The following is a 6000-nucleotide window of genomic DNA, read 5'->3' on the forward strand; positions in this document are numbered from 1 at the left end:
GCAGCATCTTCTACTTGGACTTGTTGGATCAAAGGTATTCTTTGCCCTCAGCTGGATGATGTTTTGGGGAAATGCACAAGAAAGATGTACATGGACATCTCAGAGCAAGGTCCTGCTGTGGCATTGATAGGGTTTCTTACTACAGAAAAATAACTGCTTTAAATTTCATAGTATTTTGCATGCTGAAGTACTTGGCAACTGTAGCTTTTTTTCTGAAACATGTAAGAGGAAGAAAAAAAGAAGTCTTGTAAGAAAAAGGAAATAAGCCACGCCCTATTTGTTTATTTCACTGCCTTTTTCTAGAGCCAGAGTGTTAGTATATTGTGTTGCCATAAAGCCTCCGTTAGCAGTAGTTAGGCTAAGGAGTTGGTTCCTGGTGCAGGCCCATGGGAACCAAGCCTGAGAAATGAGGCCTGAGAATCTGCTGATGCAGGTAATAACAATGTTCAAAGGATTTAGTAGAGCACGTAGTACATACAGATATACAGATTACTCGTGAAATATGGTTACATTGTTATCGATAAGATGTTTTCTATGGTGGAAGTTAAGCTTAGAAAATTAACCTTTAGTTTTAGCTAAAGCAAGCATGCAAAATTTATAACCGTTAGAAAGGTTATCTAAAATATGAATGTGAATGTTTAAAGTAAAGTATGTAGGAAACTGCACGTAGGCTGATGAAGTAAGACTTGTAACAAAGGTATAAAAGATGAGCATCTTTGTAAGCAACTTGGGACTCTGACTTGGGACGCTAGTCCTCAGGTCCCCAGGGCCCTGAATAAAGCACTGCATAAACTGACAATCTGTTGGTTTGTGTTTTCTCTCGGGATCGGGCAACAATTGGATCTCAGAAACAGATCCTTAGAGATCACACATCACTGAACCAAAACTCGGGTTTTAGCATGAATGTGTATCTTCCACACACACATATCCATGTAGGATGTATTGCTGCAAGAATGACAGATGTACTGAAGAAAAAAAAAATCTTCCTATTTTTGCCAGAACTTGCTTTCTAAGGTAACTCTAGTAATGGAGCAATTGACCATGCAAAGACTGAACAGCAGATTTGGAAGCTAGTTTATCATTTCTATCTTAAGGAATCTTTCTAGTTCTTAAGAAACTCATATCCTAGCTCTTCTCATAGTGTAGCAGAAATATTTCCTTTGTATTTTTTACTAAAATGAGCCAGTCTCTTCCATCTTGAGAACAAGGATTCAGAGCACCTTAGAAACAGAAGGACATTGGGATATCCCTCCTGGCAATGTCCTCCAAATGATCAAGTGTATCTACTCCATTCTAAGCATGTTTGCTTAAATTATTAGGAAAACCTCTATGAAAAAGGTTCTGCAGTTTTCCTTAGCAACCTCTCAGTTCTGTATAACTGCCAGGGAGCATTCTTCATTTGCAAGGGCAGTATATAAGGCATTACCTGTGGTACTGCTGAATCTCCTGCTTCTGAGTATTTTCAAAGGACAGACAAACAAGTCTGGAGTATGTTCCATACCCACTCAATCCCTCAGTGCAAGCCATTGTGCTGTCTCCAACTACATTTCATCAGATCACAAAGTACCAAAATGTTGTTCTGTGCAGCTCCTTAATTTAGAAGATGTGGTGTATTCATTAAACATCAGTGAAAAAAACATTAAATTAAAATAAATGTTAGTCTGGTTCTGTTATTAGAGTACAGAGTTTGGTCTCATAAAATAAAATTAATTAGTTTATTTTTCATCAGCATAAAATCAGAATACAGAGTAACAACAGGAAAAAAAAGAAAGAACTCTTTCCTCCTAACAAAACTGACCTATGTATTCACAAATTAACCTATGATTAGTAAGAAAAGCAGTGCAGTAGAAAAATATCTGTTCTGCTGTTTGCATTCTGAGGCACACTGTAGAATTACAAAACCAACTAATTAAGAACAATGATATTTTAGCAGAAATCAAACCAAAGATATCATAAAAGTACTTTACAACGTGCAACAAACCAGAAATTAGCAAAAATATTAAATATTAAGGTATTTTAAACAGTTACGGGTAGGTAAAATATGACATATATGTAAAAACAACACTTACTAACAGACCTTTTGTTTCCATACCTTAAGGTATGGGACTGTGGAAGTTATTATTTATTAACAATATAAGACCAAATGTCCTCAAAGATAGTATGTAAAACCACAAGGAAAGCTAACTCTGTTATTATCTTAAAGAATGATGTCATTAAATATTTTATGCAAAAAGATAATTCATGTTAGATAAACTTGATACCAAATATCTTCTTGGTAGCAGAATCCAAATCTTTCCCAAGTTCAACTTGATAGGAAATAGATGGAGATTGCCTTCTTACCAACTCTATTGCTTTCTTCACCAACACAAAGCCCAGTGAACACCACTGTGAGTAGAAATGAAGTTTCATTATAATAAAATCTTGTAAGCTCACCAAAGGAGCAGGAAAAAATAACTTCTTCTAATGATAATTGTTTTAAAGACAAAATTTTCTATAGTATGATGATCCAGCATATATAAAATATCACCTGATGGAGAATGAGTAATATGATTCCTCAAAAGAGGAAAGAAGATTTCCAGGGTTCTCCTGACTGTTTGTGTATCCTTTTCCTACATGCCCAGCAAAGTATCAAGTGTGTAAAAGGTTGGTTATATATTGGTTTTGATATTCTTTAATACTGCCATTGAATCTCATAATGATATAGTTTTGAAAACTGTCCCTTTCAATTCCTTTGTCCATTGTATGAACTGTATCACAAGAACAGTAGCAATCAATGGCAGTAGCTTTTCTTTTCCATTTGGAACCAAGGAAGAAGAGAAGGGAAGCAACATTACTATTTAAATGATTGCTTGACAACAAAACTGGTACTTTCTGCAAAGGCCTTTAAACCAGCATTTGCCTGATGCCTAATTAATTGTTTCACCATGCCATCACTGGTAGGCAGAGAATTCATATTAATGGTTTGTCAAACATTCTCCTGGGTTTCAGACTTAAACTTGGTCTTGGGTTGTTCGGAATTTTGCAGTTTGTGTTTGCTTAGGTTTTAATCTACTTCTGGCACTGACAAAATACATCACTAACCAAAACCTCCTGCCCTAAGTAGTCTACATCTGATCCTTTGGTGGCAAAAGCCTTTTCCTTCTCACTGAATGCGCTTTGGTCTTGTCATGGTTTGAAAGCAAAACGAGTGAGAGGCTCTAAGTCAGAAATATAATTTAATAAGAAAAAAGGTAAAAATAAAATAAAATAAATGCAATAACACAACAGACCACTGACAGAGTCAGAATACAACCTGAGCAGGATGGTGGAAGCAGTCCAGGTGAGGTGCTCTTCCTGAAGCAGTGATCCCATAGAAAGGTCTGGTAGCTCTGGTCCTCTGGGAATCCAGTAGGTAAGGGCTCCTTGCGCTGTCCCAAATCCCAGCTTATATCCAGGTGAGAATGCTTGGCTCCTCCCCCTGGGCAGAGCATCTCACAATGGGATGATGAGTGTGAAGTGGGTCCTTGATGGCCCATTAAACAGAGATAACTCCTGGAGGGAGTTACCTGTGAGTCATGGGCCAGGCGTTGATGGGCCATTAGCAGAAGACAGCCCAACACTAGAGCACTGTCCCACCTGGTTTCAAAAGTTCATGAAGATGGTGATAGAATAAATACTTTGTGTACATCCTACATTACAACCCGGGACAGGTCTAAGTACAGCCTTCACTTACACATTACAGATTTCCAGAAGGAAGGAAGTAATTTCTGCTCTGAGCAAGCAATGCGAAGTATGAGACTCTGAAAGACATATTTAGGGGGAAACAATGTTCATATGTTATTAGGGCATCTTTACTTCAAATAGACTAAATTAAAGAAAAATTTAAAAGCTGGCCTAAATAAAAAAAAGTGGCATGTTAAGAGTTTTGCAATGATAAGCAATCAATACAAAAAGCATTCTTTAGAATACAACCAAAGTGATTTATATACTGTAGTAAACCACTTCAAATAGGTTAGGGTTAGGTTTAGGGTTGGGTTTAGGGTTAGGGTTGGGTTAGGGTGGGTTAGGGTTAGGGGTTAGGGTTAGGCTTAGGGTATTAGGAAGAAGCTTTTCACAGAAAGAGTGAATAAATATTGGAATAGTCTGCCTGGGCAGGTGGTGGAGTCACCATCCCTGGATGTGTTTAAAAGGAAACTGGATGTGGTACTTGACACCATGACCTAGTTGAGGTGTTAAGGCTGGGTTGGACTCGCTGATCTTGAAGGTCTCTTCCAACCTACACATTCTGCGATTCTGTGATTCTGTGAAATGATGTCAAATCATGTATGATGGTCATTGAAAATGAAGAAAATTCTGTGAAATCTGTGAGTAAAGACTGATTTTAAGACCATTAAAATATTAAGCATGGAGCAACAATATGGAAACATAAGCTTAAGATTTATGACTGGAATATCAGAATAGAACTATTACAAACTGCCACACATTCCTGGTCATGGTTCAGTGTGTTTTGCTGGTTTGATAGCAACAATGTGAGTAAAATTAAGCCATGTAAAGAAAGTAACAGCTGGCTCTGGGGTAAAAAAGAAATAGAGGAACTCATCTGTGCTGAATCTGACTATATTCATTCTTTCTCTGAAAAAAAAATCCAAAACATGTAAAGCAATCGGCTCTGCTTGGTGTAGAGCTGAGCCTGCCATAGAATTTGAGTAATATATTAAAATAATAATTTCATTGGACAGCTGCTCCTCAAATGCTGTTTCAAAATCTGCTTTAAACAGAAGCATGCAAGCTTACAGGAGGAGAAGCAAAATTATCAGGGCAGTGGACAAATATTATATCATTACAAGTGTACCCAAACATCTTCATTATTCTTATTTTGGAATAAGAGCAGAATACAGCCATATTCTGGAGTTTCAACAAATATACTTGTCATTTAATTCTAATGCCTGAAAAGCCAAAATTCCTTGTCCTTTACTTATATCCCAGGTATCACATGAAAAACTGAAAAACTGATTTTGTGGTTTCATATTCACATCCAATTTACTCTTCTGCAAACAGCAATGACTCTAAATCTTAAAAACCCCACAGATATAATCTTTTAGTCATCACTGCCACCATCAGTTTGTGAGAAGTACTAGAATTAAAAAAATATGTAAACCAGAAGTGCAGACTGTCCTTTCTAAGAACAGAGATGCTATAAAAACAAAGGTTTTCAAAAATGGAACAATCAAATGCCTGAAGAAGTGAAAGTGTTTCCACTAGGGAAAGAAAGGTTTGCATGAATAGGAATCACTTTCTTTCTCCTTTCTTTGAGGGAGTTGCTGTATTATTGCAGTCATCAAAAAGAAATCCCAAAACTAATACATTTAAACTGAGCAACACTAATGAAAGGGAAGAATAAGAAAAGACATCATTGTTGGAAAGAAAATATTATCAGTCATCTTACTTATTTTAATCAATTTCAGATTCGAATGACAGATTAGTCATGTGAAGACTTTGCATTTCACCTTTGCTTATGTAAGAAAAAAAAAATAAATCAAAAGGACCTGAAAAGAACTGAAAGTTCCAGGGACTTCATAAAATGTGTGGGAAAATAATAACGTGGAATCACATATTTTAAGATACTGCTTTGAGTTTTAAGTGTATTTCTCAGGTGAGTAGTTTCTGTGAGTGAAAGGAAGAGGGGCTGAATTGATCTTTCCTACCTAACCTTTTATTAATATTTTCCTGTGGTGATAATGAGCTTTTCTGTCACACAGCCATACCTGGGTTCTGCTTGTGGGTACTTCAGACTGCTAGGAGTGTCAGCTATGTCTTTTTCACTTTTTAGTGAAAAAGATTCAAATATGTTTGAGAAAAATCACTGCAGCAGCAACAACTACAGCAGAATGCAAAATCTAGGAAGGCCAGATGCCTTAGAATAAAATACTGACAGATTCTATAAATATTTGAGTGTAAATTATAAGTCCTAAAAATGTAATGTTTTAATATTTTGTTTATATTTAGTTTGTACAACAATTA

The sequence above is a fragment of the Zosterops lateralis genome (genome assembly GCF_965231275.1).
Source record: "Zosterops lateralis genome assembly, chromosome: 2".
NCBI classification, from domain to species: domain Eukaryota; kingdom Metazoa; phylum Chordata; class Aves; order Passeriformes; family Zosteropidae; genus Zosterops; species Zosterops lateralis.